A 16,281-nucleotide genomic window follows, 5' to 3' on the forward strand; every position below is an offset into this window, starting at 1 on the left:
CACTGTAACAAACAGTAATAGCTGTGTATTATGTAGAGGTATACACACCCATTCTGTGTTAAAAACAAAATAAAATACAGTCTGTGACTTGCTACAATGAGGTCACTTTGCAGTGTAGTATGTGAAGTAGGGTGGCTCTTATATATGGCACTTTTTGAAGTTGTTTATAATTTTTCTTGGGCTACCCACCAGTTAGATTCCTCTCCATATAAAAATGTGCCATGTGCAATGTGAACTCAATAGGACAAGGAGACAGGGTACAAATGGACCTTCAAACTTGGAAAACCTAGAAAAAGCCATCAACTTTTCAAAATATTACTTCTGTATGATTCATTGCGTAACATAAGCAGGTTGTTTACTTCAGTTTCTTAACTGAATGTGGTCTTATTTCACATATTGCATTGGTTGGGTGGCATGATGGGTCAGTGACCCTAAGAGTGGCTGATAGAGGGCAGATCAAACCAAGCTGTTTCTTTATACAGCCCAGCCTGAACCATTCCAGTAGACATTGACTTTCAAGGAGAGGTGGCATCTCAACAAGTACAATGTCTTCCTCTTCAGTTCATCCATGAGAGATAAATTATATACATGGGTATTACATAGTTGAAATAACTGGAAATAAACTGACATCTGTTAAATAAATATTAATGGCTTTCTCTTAGAATTTTTGGATGTGTAAATTACCTGTACGGTAGAAACGAACACCAAGGTTCATGCACGGCACTCACCAATTATTGGAGATAGAGAGAACATCATCTGAGGGAGCATAGGCAGCCATGAGAGTGAGAGTGACAGTGAAGCAAATATGAAATTCAACATGTCAGTAAGTTATATAATATACACTTATAATCTGAACTGATATCGATAATGAATTATTTGAGATAGAAAGAACATCTGAGTGAGAATAGGAGGCCTTGAAGAGATGATACTGTAAAGTGTATAAAATTAAATCATTCAGTAAATTATGTATTTATGCATTTATTATCTAAACTCTACACATTAATTTATTTGAAAATAAAATATATTGTGTACTAAAAGAAAATCCACTATTCCTTCAATGCTGGTAAATTCACACCTACTTCAGTTGTTGAAGTTAACAGGCAAAAGTTGTCTTTACAACTTGTGCTGAATGGAGCATTCTGTTGTGTGTCAAAGTATTAGTTTTTGACTCAGCATATCAAATATGTGCATGTGTTTTGATTGAAAATTGTTTTGAGGAAAGACTTATCTATTTATTATGCAGGCATCAGCTATATAAAATGATTCTCCAAAGTGTTTTTGAAGAATGTGTGAACAGTAGAAACATAGACCTAACTGTACCAATAAAAAAAGATTAAAAAGAAAAGAATCCTTAGTCTGTAATCAATGTTAATATATTCCAAACTGGAATTCAACACAGTAAAGTTAAGTAACACGTGGATCTCAGTTTTGTTCAAGATAATTTGAGAGAACAGCAGTTTAGAAAGATACTGAATTCTTAGAATTAACCATGATCTGTCTTCTTGAAACACCATCTCATGAAGTATTTTCCATACTCCAGGGCCCATCCATCTTGTGACACAGCTAGTGAAAAGTATTTATTACTTAAAATGTTTGTGTTCTGTGATGAATTTGAATTATCATGACAAGAAGAGAACAAAACTTATGATATTGGTATTTTTCTTATTACTGTGTATGTCTATGTATAATTACCTGTCTCTTCCGAATCCAAAGCTCCGAATTTAGGTTTCAGTATCCTTTTAAAGTTTATGAATTAATGAGCTTGTTGAATGTGATATCTCTTATGTGACTTTTTCAGTTTTTGTAAATCATTTATGGTACCTATATTTACTATTAAAAACAGTCTTGATCACAATTTATTTATTAAGGTGGCTGGTTTCAACCACTAATGTGGTCATCTTCAGACCATTGAGTAGGAAGGAACCTCTCTCTGCTGGAGAATCACTACTGTCACGAGTAGTGATTCTCCAGCAGAAAGAGGTTCCTACTCAATGGTCTGAAATGACCACAATAGTGGTGGAAACCGGGCACCTTAATAAATAAATCGTGATCAAGGATGTTTTTTGTTGTGTCTAGACAAGACAGCCTAGACACAATGAGAGGAAGCCGAAAGGCACACGCTAAGCTAAAGCAGGATGGCGTGAGGTCTGAAACAGGATACGTAATGAATGCTATAAAGAAAAGTACGTAGCTTCTGGAATACTTAACTTTAATCCATCCTTTTGGTACATCTGGAGATTGTGGCGATACAAGAGAGACTCTTTAGATACATGCAATGTTACTAATGGCACCTTGCTAGGTCGTAGCCATTGACTTAGCTGAAGGCTATTCTAACTATCTGCTCTGCAAATGAGCGAGGCTTCGTCAGTGTACTTCGCTAGCTACGTCGTCCGTACAACTGGGGTGAGTGCTAGTCCGTATCTCGAGACCTGCCTTGTGGTGGTGCTCAGTCTGCGATCCCTGACAGTGGCGACACGCGGGTCCGACATGTACTAATGGACCGCGGCCGATTTAAAGCTACCACCTAGCAAGTGTAGTGTCTGGCGGTGACACCACATTTTTAATAGTAAATATTTGTAACACATTGATCACTGTCACTCCCATAATGTATTCAAAAGTAATTAATTTATGGTACGTGTTTCTTGGTGTGTCACCTTGCTCAGCTTTGATCCTAATTAGTCTTCTGAAAAAAAATGAGTATCATCAATGTATTGAATTATAAGGCAAAACCATCAGACAAAAATATTGGTAGAAGTATGTTTCAAGATTTTATTTGAGTGACAGACCCATCATAGTGGCTTAAAGATGAAGATTTTGTCCGTGTTATATAAATCGTTATTAACCTGAAAGTAGTAAATGTTTCCAGCTGAGAGAGAGAGAGAGAGAGAGAGAGAGAGAGAGAGAGAGAGAGAGATAGATAGATAGATAGATAGATAGATAGATAGATATAGAGAGAGAGAGAGAGAAAGCTCATGGAGGACTACAATAAAAATGTACAGAAATGAGAAACAGAAGCATTTTGTACTTCAGGTTGTATCCAAGTATCGCCATTAGTTTCCCAGGCATAAAAGAAGACTATATGAAAGAATACTATTTTTTAAAAAAAGAAAAGGTGATTTTCTCATTACATTTGCCTCACTAATGTTGTACACTAGGTTTATAGGGTATATTTTTAAAGTTAAGAAAGCAATATTAACAATTAAGTTGAATATATTGAGGTTATTGGCTAATAAGATGTTTCTGAACTTTTTTTTTGCCATAAACATTATGTTTATGCAAAATGTTATTGTTTCCAAATGTAGTGGATGGGGGCCACCTGTTTTCCCTTTCCCTATTGAGCCCCACTTTCCCACAAATGAAGTTGTATGCAGTGGAACCAAACTGGATTTGTAGGAAAAAGGAAAAAATCAGACTTGGAAAATAAGTGCCACTCTAATATGGAGACAACAGTGTGGCAAATTCAACTGCAGGTTATCTTCAGATAACCTAAATGGAAGACTTGTTTTATCCTCATCTGACATTAGGATTGTATCAGATTTGTCCTTTGCATGGTGGTTTCTTTCACGTGCTGTTTGAGCAACAGTGGAGCAGATGGCTAACCACCACCTCATGTTGACTCTAGAAACTGAGGAGCTTCGTACATTTTACTCTTTATTGCATGATCCTGCTATTGTCTGGCAATACGGAAAACGTTATCCTCTGCCAAATATATTTGTAATAATTCCAGCTTTCAGAATAGGAAAGGTCATGAATAAGGTATACTTATGCAATAATAGTCTTTCCATTGCTCAGCATAAACTTTAGTTTGATTATAGACTCTGAGACGCAATATTTTGATGATGTCAGATCTACACTATTCAGTTTTAATGTCAGCTCTTGCCTCATGCAAGCACTATACCTGTTTGAGGCAAATATGCTATACAATATCTCATAAACCAATAAGTGTGGAACGATGCCAATAATTATTCACCTACATTCATACCATTATGTTTTACAGTTATTGTATGTTTCAACAGTAACAGATTCTTCTCTTGGTACATCAGCTTGTTAACATAGCTCTTGCTGCTAGCTTGTTCCTTCTACCCCTCTTCTTGCTTCAGTATTAACACACTTTTTATATTATACAATTTTGACAAGATGAATTAATATTTGCCAAAATGTTAAAATTTTTTCTTATATACGCATATAAATTAAACTCCCCAGCTCCTTTTTTCCATCTGTAATGAAGAGTAATCTCAGGAACTACAGCAGGGATTTTGATACAGTTATCACTAATAGATAGTGTGATTCACAAGGAAGGTTTATATTTATAATTTATTACCGCTATGTCAGTCAAATCATCCAGCCATAGATGCTTAGTCGGGTCCTGTCAGTAGTTCGCATAATAATTTATAAAACTGTATGTTACAAGTTGTGGGGATTTTCTCTTTGTACTTTGTCTCAAAGCTTTTATCATACACATGGCAAAGTTCAAGAAATTACACACCTTCTTTAAACAACCATTCTTGACCATTTATAGCTCCAGAAAGTATGGATCCAGATTTGATAAAGATATATATTAACAAAGTTTGTGTTAAATAAAGAGTGTTATGGGCTGGCTGGTGGTTCAGGCATGCCACCTTTCAACCTCTGAATAATGTATGTATAATGACAACACATTGTATTTTATAACCGCTTCCATGGAGATTGACACACAGCAAAATGTTATGTTAAAAGATCAACAACAGTCCCATAATAATACATCAAAAATGTGTGATGGTCATTTAGCAGTATAGACCTTCACAGTATTATTTACAATGTAGCCATGGCACTGTCAGTGTGCATCACACAAGAAAAACAAAGTATTACTTCTTTGTCATCAGAGGGAGTGAAACTTCCTGAAATCTACATCAGAATGTAGATTGATTATGAAGACAGTTGCTTAAGTAGCCTCCTTAGCTGAATGATTACTGCGGCTGACTGCCATGCGAGGGCCCACATTCGTTTCCCGGTTGGCTCACAGATTTTTTCCACTTGTGAACTGGATGTTTTGTTGTCAACAACATCATCATTGTGCAAATTGCCGTAGTGGTCTAAAATAAAAAGACTTGCAGTAGGCGGCCGAACACCTCTAATGAGGTCTCCTGGCCAATAATGCCATACAATCATTTCATTTAAATAAAGAGAAAGTATGTTAATATATTGAAAGCGTAAAAAACTGAAACAGCAGAGGAATAAGACCAGTATTTTTGTAAACTAAGACAGTGGCACACCAGATCAGTCGGCAATAGGAAAATATTTGACTGATAAGTACTGTGGCTGCTGTCCAATGATCCCAAGTGTGTGCATTTCAGACAATGTCTAAGTAGCACTTGTACCAATATACACATGAAGGAGATTCCTTTCTCTATTGCAGTGTGACAGAAAATGAGTTCTGCATGTACGTTATGAGCCAGGAAGTAAGAAACAATCAGTGGAGTGCAGGCATACATCATTTCCCATCACAAAAACTTCAAGCCATTGGCAACCAATTGGAAACACATACACATTATCTTTTGGGATTCCAAGTAACTTATAATTGTTCACATCCAGGAGCAGATTCAAACTGTGAGTAGACAGTTGTAGCCTGCCATGTGATCAAAACACTGGTGACTTCTCTCATAAGGAGGGCTGCTACTCCATTTTTTTATACGGCTGTTCTTAATAAGGGTACGCTATTTGATCCAAAATTCAAGCTCTTGAGACATCTACCATACTGCTTGGACATGATGCCATCAGATTTTTCACTTCTTTGCAGTGTTACCAAATATTTGTGGGACTAGAGTTTTGCAGACGATGAAGAGGTCACATAGTTGATGCAAAAATGGTTACAAGCCACACCAAAAAGCTTTTTTTTCTTTAATTAATGGGCAGGTGGATCAAGTGTGTTGAGCTACGAGGGTCATTTCAAAAGTTGTGCACATGGTAAGATGGAATTGAAGAAAATATTTTATTTTACAAAATGCTTTTACAGGCCTTCAGTATAATTCCATTCTTGCTTATGACAACTTTCTAACATTTTGGCAACTTCTGTATTCTGAATAGGGCACCTTCATTGTTCAGCTGTCTCATTACTCAGGTCACCTCAATGGAAGCTTCATCAAATGTATAAAAATGTTTCCTTTGTAGTTGTTCCTTCAATTTGGGAAACAAATTTGCTGTACTTATATCAGCAGTGTATGTTGGGTGGGGAAGTATTTCCCTTCCATATTTGTCTGTCATTTCTCTCACTGGTAGGGCTGTATGCTGTTTTCCATTATCATGTAAAATGAAGATACCAGCTCCTAGCAGTGAGGCCTTCTTTGACAAATTTTCATTGCAAAACATTTTGCAGAAACTACTTGTAGTATGTACCTGTTACAGACGTCCCCTGGGACACTCTATTTGCAGTTATGACTCCATTCATGTCATACACAAAGATCACCATTAGTTTCACCTTTTCTTGTTGGCTGCAGAATTTTTTCAGCCGTGGAGAGTTGGAAATTTTTGATTATAGCAACTAAGGCTTCAGTTCTGGCTCAAAATCCCATATCCAGGTTTCATTAAGTGCAACAGTCATTCCCAGAAACTGTTGTCCTTCTGTTCGGTAATGTTGAAACAATTTTTCTGCACTTCTTTTGCAACCTGCTGTCTTCTCTTTGCTCAGATCATGCATAATCCATCTGGTAATAACTTTTCTCTTCTTTAAATTTTCAGTTATGATTCTGCGAACTGAAGTGTTTTTCATCAGTCCTCTCTCAAAATGTCATTAACAATAACCTTAGAGGTATAATCTGTTGCAGTTGATGGCCTTCTACTTCTTGGGTTGCCCTCAGTGCTTACCCAACCTTCATGGAAATGAGCAGTCCACCTTGATACTGTGCTGCGATCCACGACACTATTCCTGCACACCCCTCTCAAAGCTTTGTAAATTTTGGTTGGATCTTTCCACATAGCAATTCGATTTTGATGTAGGAACACTGGTCACTATGTGTAATTCAGTGTGACTCAGTTTCAAACTGAATTACTCACAACACAGTTACACGAACCAGCAAAGACCTATATGACTATCACACCCAAATTCTCACTCACAGCTGATAATTTAAACTTGACCAAGGTACCTTAATGCTCGCACATGTGCAGTGTGCAATACTTTTGAAATTAACGTCGTGTGTTGAGAAATTTGGCCACAAACATTGATGTACTTATTCTAATATAAAAAGAATGTGGTAAAATTACTGTTATTTAATGATTTATCCTCATAAATTATACACTTGAGATAAATTGAATTAGAGACAACTATGGTGTAGGCACCTCTGTTACCATGACAAATGAAATATTGTGAATTGTGATTTATTAGTCCCATAACATACACTTACAAATCATGTGATTATGGTACAGGAGACACGTCAAAAATTACAAACTAGAATCTAATATTAATTTTTAAAACTATATTTAGTCTATTTAGCAATATCGATATTTTCTTATTTTCCAGCATAGATAAATATCTTTCATGATAATGGACAATTTGCTTTTTTCACAATACAATGCTAATTTGCGGTTAGATTCTGCTCAAATTATCAGTTCATCTTCCATGAACTCTTCTAATGGGTAATAACCTTCGTGTATAAGAATTTCATGTAACTTCTTTTTTAGTATCCCTAGTTCCATGTTTAGAATGTTTTTGCCTTTAAGTTTGTTGTAGACTTTCATGCCCATATATTGTGGGGTCTGAGCATATAATTTCAATCTATGGGCAGGAAGCATAAAATTATCTTAATTCCTTGTGCTGTATGGATGATCAAATTGGTTTTTAATGAACAATTCCAGTTTGTTGTGTAAAAATATCATTAGCTTGTATATGTATAGGGAGGGGACAGTCAAAATTTTTAGTTTTTGTAATAATGGATGACATGATTCTCTTTGCTGTGCAGTGCACATATTTCTGATAATTTTCTTCTGGAGCTTCAGTACACGAGATATATTATTAGAGCTCCCCAGAAAATAATTCCATATCTTGTTACTGATTCAAAGTAACTTAGATATGCTACTTTGTGAGTGGACATGTTAGTAGCACTTGATAATATATGCATGGAATATGCAAAGCTATCCAGTTTGCTGCACAGGTACTCAATATGTGTGTTGCAGTTTAAATTCTTATCGAGATTTAGACCTAGAAATTTGGCAGAATGCACTTCTGTTAATTCTTCACTTTTATGATTTATACTAATTTCCTAGTCGTTTGACTGTTTGGTTCTGAATTGAATCAAGTTTGTTTTTGATATGTTAAACTTCAGACCATTTAACTGGAACCATGACTCTAGTCTGTCTAATGCACCAGTGTGCTCCGTGCCATCGTTGGATAAGCAGCTGCAGCAGCAAGTCGTATACTCCTAGCTCACTCATTTGTTACGTAGTTTAATTCTTAATTTCTTTGCGTGTTTTTGGTACTTGCATTGTCTAATTCATAAATTTCTGGCGTATTATAGTATTTGAGAGTTGTCGCATCGCGTTTTAGTACCTGACTAGTGTAAAATTGCGTAGTCTCCTTCCGCCGCCGAGCAGTGTGTCAGCAGTGCCCAAGTAGCAGCATTACTGCATTTATTAGGCAATCTTGTATTTTAATAACCGTTTAAATTTTGTGTCGATTTGTTTGTGCTCTCTGTAGATTAGTTCAGACGTTCTTTGCACAACAGTTTTTAGCATGGATAGGGACTGCAACTGCTGTGTTCGGATGCAGGCTGAGTTGGCATCCCTTCGCTCCCAGCTTCAGGCAGTGTTGACTTCGGTCACACAGCTTGAGGCTATTGCCAATGGGCATCACTGTGGGGTTCCGGATGGGGGTTTGTCGGGTACGGCCAGCTCGTCCCACGCATCCCCTGATCGGACTACGACTGTGGTTGCCCGGGATACTGCCCACATTGAGGCTGATCCCTCACCTGTGGTAGAGTGGGAGGTTGTCTTGAGGTGTGGCAGGGGGCAAAAGACATTCCAGAGGGCTGAACGGAAGGCCTCTCCAGTTTGTCTGACGAACCGGTTTTAGGCTCTGTCTCAGGCTGATACTGATCTTCAGCCTGACATGGCTGCTTGTCCTGTTCCAGAGGTTGCCCCTCAGTCTGCAAGATCCGGGCGGTCGCAGAGGGTGGGCTTACTGGTAGTTGGGAGCTCCAACGTCAGGCGCGTAATGGGGCCCCTTAGGGATATGGTAGCAAGAGAGGGGAAGAAAACCAATTTGCACTCCGTGTGCATACCGGGGGGAGTCATTCCAGATGTGGAAAGGGTCCTTCCGGATGCCATGAAGGGTACAGGGTGCACCCATCTGCAGGTGGTCACTCATGTCGGCACCAATGATGTGTGTCGCTATGGATCCGAGGAAATCCTCTCTGGCTTCCGGCGGCTATCTGATTTGGTGAAGACTGCCAGTCTCGCTAGCGGGATGAAAGCAGAGCTCACCATCTGCAGCATCTTCAACAGGACTGACTGCGGACCTTTGGTACAGAGCCAAGTGGAGGGTCTGAATCAGAGGCTGAGACGGTTCTGCGACCGTGTGGGCTGCAGATTCCTCGACTTTCGCCATAGGGTGGTGGGGTTTCAGGTTCCGCTGGATAGGTCAGGAGTCCACTACATGCAACAAGCGGCTACACGGGTAGCAGGGGTTGTGTGGCGTGGGCTGGGCGGTTTTTTAGGTTAGATGGCCTTGGGCAAGTACAGAAAGGGCAACAGCCTCAACGGATGCAGGGCAAAGTCAGGACATGCGGGGACCAAGCAGCAATCGGTATTGTAATTGTAAACTGTCGAAGCTGTGTTGGTAAAGTACCGGAACTTCAAGCGCTGATAGAAAGCACCGAAGCCGAAATCGTTATAGGTACAGAAAGCTGGTTGAAGGCGGAGATAAATTCTGCCAACATTTTTACAAAGGTACAGACGGTGTTTAGAAAGGATAGATTGCATGCAACCGGTGGTGGAGTGTTCGTCGCTGTTAGTAGTAGTTTATCCTGTAGTGAAATAGAAGTGGATAGTTCCTGTGAATTATTATGGGTGGAGGTCACACTCAACAACCGAGCTAGGTTAATAATTGGCTCCTTTTACCGACCTCCCGACTCAGCAGCATTAGTGGCAGAACAACTGAGAGAAAATTTGGAATACATTTCACATAAATTTTCTCAGCATGTTGTAGCCTTAGGTGGAGATTTCAATTTACCAGATATAGACTGGGACACTCAGATGTTTAGGACAGGTGGTAGGGACAGAGCATCGAGTGACATTATACTGAGTGCACTATCCGAAAATTACCTCGAGCAATTAAACAGAGAACCGACTCGTGGAGATAACATCTTGGACCCACTGATAACAAACAGACCCTAACTTTTCGACTCTGTATGTACAGAACAGGGAATCAGTGATCATAAGGCCGTTGCAGCATCCCTGAATATGGAAGTTAATAGGAATATAAAAAAAGGGAGGAAGGTTTATCTGTTTAGCAAGAGTAATAGAAGACAGATATCAGACTACCTGACAGATCAAAACGAAAATTTCTGTTCCGACACTGACAGTGTTGAGTGTTTATGGAAAAAGTTCAAGGCAATCGTAAAATGCTTTTTAAACAGGTACGTGCCGAGTATAACTGTGAGGGACGGGAAAAACCCACCGTGGTACAACAACAAAGTTAGGAAACTACTGCGAAAGCAAAGAGAGCTTCACTCTAAGTTTAAACGCAGCCAAAACCTCTCAGACAAACAGAAGCTAAATGATGTCAAAGTTAGCGTAAGGAGGACTATGCGTAAAGCGTTCAGTGAATTCGAAAGTAAAATTCTATGTACCGACTTGACAGAAAATCCTAGGAAGTTCTGGTCTTATGTTAAATCAGTAAGTGGCTCGAAACAGCATATCCAGACACTCCGGGATGATGATGGCATTGAAACAGAGGGTGACATGCGTAAAGCTGAAATACTAAACACCTTTTTCCAAAGCTGTTTCACAGAGGAAGACCGCACTGCAGTTCCTTCTCTAAATCCTCGCACAAACGAAAAAATGGCTGACATCGAAATAAGTGTCCAAGGAATAGAAAAGCAACTGGAATCACTCAACAGAGGAAAGTCCACTGGACCTGACGGGATACCAATTCGATTCTACACAGAGTACGCGAAAGAACTTGCCCCCCTTCTAACAGCCGTGTACCGCAAGTCTCTAGAGGAACGGAAGGTTCCAAATGATTGGAAAAGAGCACAGGTAGTCCCAGTCTTCAAGAAGGGTCGTCGAGCAGATGCGCAAAACTATAGACCTATATCTCTGACGTCGATATGTTGTAGAATTGTAGAACATGTTTTTTGCTCAAGTATCATGTCGTTTTTGGAAACCCAGAATCTACTATGTAGGAATCAACATGGATTCCGGAAACAGCGATCGTGTGAGACCCAACTCGCTTTATTTGTTCATGAGACCCAGAAAATATTAGATACAGGCTCCCAGGTAGATGCTATTTTTCTTGACTTCCGGAAGGCGTTCGATACAGTTCCGCACTGTCGCCTGATAAACAAAGTAAGAGCCTACGGAATATCAGACCAGCTGTGTGGCTGGATTGAAGAGTTTTTAGCAAACAGAACACAGCATGTTGTTATCAATGGAGAAACGTCTACAGACGTTAAAGTAACCTCTGGCGTGCCACAGGGGAGTGTTATGGGACCATTGCTTTTCACAATATATATAAATGACCTAGTAGATAGTGTCGGAAGTCCCATGCGACTTTTCGTGGATGATGCTGTAGTATACAGAGAAGTTGCAGCATTAGAAAATTGTAGCGAAATGCAGGAAGATCTGCAGCGGATAGGCACTTGGTGCAGGGAGTGGCAACTGACCCTTAACATAGACAAATGTAATGTATTGCGAATACATAGAAAGAAGGATCCTTTAGTGTATGATTATATGATAGCGGAACAAACACTGGTAGCAGTTACTTCTGTAAAATATCTGGGAGTATGCGTGCGGAAGAATTTGAAGTGGAATGATCATATAAAATTAATTGTTGGTAAGGTGGGTACCAGGTTGATATTCATTGGGAGAGTCCTTATAAAATGTAGTCCATCAACAAAGGAGGTGGCTTACAAAACACTCGTTCGACCTATACTTGAGTATTGCTCATCAGTGTGGGATCCGTACCAGATCGGGTTGACAGAGGAGATAGAGAAGATCCAAAGAAGACGGCGTGTTTCGTCACAGGGTTATTTGGTAACCGTGATAGCATTACAGAGATGTTTAACAAACTCAAGTGGCAGACTCTGCAAGAGAGGCGCTCTGCTTCGCGGTGTAGCTTGCTCGCCAGGTTTCGAGAGGGTGCGTTTCTGGATGAGGTATCGAATATATTGCTTCCCCCTACTTATAGCTCCCGAGGAGATCACGAATGTAAAATTAGAGAGATTAGAGCGCGCACGGAGGCTTTCAGACAGTCGTTCTTCCCGCGAACCATACGCGACTGGAACAGGAAAGGGAGTTAATGACAGTGGCACGTAAAGTGCCCTCCGCCACACACCGTTGGGTGGCTTGCGGAGTATAAATGTAGATGTAGTAGATGTAGACTCTATCAGGAATCGTTTCTGTTTCTTCACTTTCCATCAAGACAGACGTGTCATCAGCAAACAGAACGGATGGTGAATTTATGTTTAATGGTAAGTCGTTCACATACAATAGAAAGAGAATTGGACCGAGGATTGAACCTTGCGGGACACGCTGTGTTGTTGTTTTCCAGTCTGAATGGTAGTTTACACCATTTGAAGAGATGATTGTTCTTTGTTTTCCATTCGATAAGTAAGATGTAAGCCATTGAAGTACTGCACCCTTAATCCCATATTTTTCTAGTTTGTGGATTAGCAAGGAATGATTTACAGAATCGAAAGCCTTTGTCAGGTCACAGAAAATTCCGGCTACTTTACTGTTTTTGTCTGGAGCTATGCTAATTTTTTCTGTGAAATTATTTATGGCATCTGTTGTATTTTTCCCTTGCTGGAAGCCAAACTGATTGCACAAAATAATCCCCTGTGATACAATAAAGTTTTGGATTTAGATAGCAGCTACTTTCTCGAAAATTTTTGACAGCAGTGGAAGGAGGGAGATAGGATGATAATTCCCCCATATCTTCTCTTGATGCTTTATTGAAAAGTCGTTTTATTTCTGCGTATTTTAATGATTCTGGAAAACAACCTTCTTCAAATGATTTGTTAATTAATTCAGCTAGTGGAGGACTTACTATTTTGTACATTAATTTAATTACTTTCGCAGCTATCCCATCCTAACCCACTGAATTTTTATTTCTTAGTGATAATATAATGTCTTCTATTTCTTTCATTGTAATATTTCTAAATTCCATGGGAGATATATTTTTTCGATCAAGCCCATATGGACATACATTTTTATTGTAATTTGTAACATTGACATTTGATTTTGTCACATTGATAAAGAATTCATTAAAGTGTTTTGATATTTGAGCAGGATTTACAGTAGTGGTGTTTTCATGCTTTATTTTACAAATTTCATGGCTGATGACTTTAACGCCCAATTCTGATATAACAACAGACCACACTGCTTTTGATTTATTCTTATGATTTGAGATTAGTTCGCTGTTAAACATTTGTTTTGCTGCCTTTACAACATTTTTGAAAACATTTTTATAATGCTTCACATATTGAATAAAAGCTAGATCTTTGTTATATTTCAGCTCTTCGTGCAGCTGCTGTTTCCTAGCACTAGAAATTTTTATTCCTTCTGTTATCCAAATTAGTTTACTTGTCACTTTGGTGTTGGCATACTTAGGTGTAAAGGTTTCATTGAATACAAGAAGGAAGCTGTTTAGGAATTTTTGAAAGTTTTCATTAATTGACTTGTTATTGTTACATTGCCAGTCTGTCTATTTTAATCTGTCCTGGAATACATTTAAATTTTCTGAGCTGAAATTTCTTTTAAAGTACTTCAGCTTATTTTTAGGTGAGGTTTCTGTGTTTGTTTTTGCCAGTTCAATAAACAGTGCTTTATGTCAGACATTCCTATATCCAAGCAAAATTTATGAACGTCTTCAAACACATAATTTTCAGAATGTTATCAATGCTGGTTGCTGACCGGGCATTTTCTCTGGTGTATTCTAAGAAGTTTAGTTTGAAGCCAGATTTTTTTAATTAGATCAGTGAATTTGTCAGCTTCAATGCATTCACTTAAGACTTTTTCTTTTTTTCTTTAATTAGGCTTTCGAGCATATTTTCTAATATAATGTGACATCTCATGTGCCTGGGATGTTTTCAAACCTACTATTGCCCATTGTTCTGACAGTCAAGTAAAGCATAGACAGAATGTACCATCACACATGATTGTGGCCATATTGTGATTATTCAGCACAAGGGAAACTCTTTCTCTGAGATTATACAGGTGTTGGACGTGTAAGGTGTCGTTAGGTCAAGGGCATATAGTGAGTAAGGCATATCACAATTTATAAAAAAAACTTCTGCCTCTATGATCAACCACCATGTGCAACAAAATATTGGTGACCTTTGAATATTGTGATTTGTAATTGTGTATAGTGAGCCACAGTGTAGAAAATATCTCTCAAATTCAGCGATAGACACCAACAACATCATAGAGCAGCAATACCATCGAGCATTGCCTTCTCACTCTAATGTGCGAAAATTTGTGTCCCACACCAATCTCTGTGCTCACTGCATGTCATATAGCACAGACATTAATAGGGGCACATGAGAACTGCCATTTGATTCTTGAATCTTGGAAAGAGATCACCTAAACTACTGAACTGTGTGCCATAACAGTGGCAGGAACCTGTTCAGGCAGATGATGGGGATATTGTTGCAATTGGAATTTTTACATGGCATATAATTATGCTCTTGTTATAACCCCCATCATGTGACACCAGCTAACAGCATACATACCTACTATTCAGGCAATGGAAAATGTAGAATGGAATCTGACCACAGTATGAAAAGGATAGTTGCTCTCACCATATGGCGGAGATGCTGACTTACAGATAGAGTAGAGCATGCAGTGCAGTTTGTAAGGCAACAAGTGGTACACAGAAAAGAAGAAAAAGAAGGATGGACAATGAGTATAGTAACATCTTAGAAAACAGTAACAAAGGAAAACAGCACTGGGTTATGGGATGGAAGAAAAGCTTTTAGGCAAAATCAAGCAATTAAAAATCCAGGATGGAATGTGATAATATTATGAAAAGGATTGTTCCTACTCACTGTGACCCGGCATCTCCACTATATGGTGAGTTGCAACTATCCTTTCCATAATATTGTCACATTTCATCCTGGGCTTTCCATTGTATGGTTTTGCCTAACAGCTTTTCTTCCATCCCATAATCCAGTGCTGTTTTCCTTTGTTACAATTTTCTAACACATTACAATAGTCATTGTCCGTCCTTCTTACTTTTCTCTCCTGTATTTCACTTGTTGCCTTACAAACTGTACTGCACACTCTATCTGCACCTCAGCATCTCCACTATATGGTGAGTAGCTACTGTCCTTTTCATAATATCTACTATTCAGATAGATAAATAAATAAATACATAGGTAAATATACTTTTCATTCTATAACTCTATAGTGAGGAGGTCCTCAAAGATGTAGAACATGTCTTAAAAACATAAATAAATATGTACAGAAAAACAGATATACTAGTGATCATACCACAGATCCTGAGTGAAATGTTTCTCAAGGATAATATGTACCCTTTTGCTCACCTACAGCACCCCCATGGCAACATGTATTTTTATCAAGTCAATGTATAAGCTCATCAGTCCAAAATTGTGTCAGAATAATTTGAGAAACACTCCATGGCCATGAATGTGTTTGTGAGAGTCCCCATGTCATTTGAAATCAGTCTTATTGATAACATCTGGAATGCTGTTGAGCGAGATATGCTCACCTTGGACCCAGCTCCAACCATTCTCAGTGAGATGTGAGTGGCAATTGAACAGTTATGGATTGGGATGATTCTCCAACATCATCTTGTGTATTTTGGTGTTAGTGTCGTGATACAGAATTATAGTAATCAGGGTGCAAGTGAGTACTGAACAGTACTCGATATGTGCTTCTAATTCAATTGATCATTAGTTTGTAAGTATATGCTGTTATTCTGTCATATTGTTTTGCCCCTTCACTTTTTCAGTGATCTTTTGTTGAGTTGTCTGGTTACAAATTGCATCATTTCCATTTAATTACTGTTACTATATTTGGGACTTGGCTCATAAATGAAAAAAGTGTTTATTTGGTCAACATATCTCTCAA

At 38.6% G+C, this 16,281-nt stretch overlaps 1 protein-coding gene across 1 annotated transcript in view; it reads left to right on the plus strand.

The window, feature by feature from the left end:
• Positions 1 to 16,281, plus strand: part of LOC124556559 (DNA polymerase zeta catalytic subunit) — a 223,577-nt gene that overhangs the window by 158,344 nt on the left and 48,952 nt on the right. The gene's annotated exons all lie outside the window — the stretch shown is intronic.

Source organism: Schistocerca americana, chromosome X (assembly GCF_021461395.2).
Source record: "Schistocerca americana isolate TAMUIC-IGC-003095 chromosome X, iqSchAmer2.1, whole genome shotgun sequence".
In the NCBI taxonomy this organism is placed as follows: domain Eukaryota; kingdom Metazoa; phylum Arthropoda; class Insecta; order Orthoptera; family Acrididae; genus Schistocerca; species Schistocerca americana.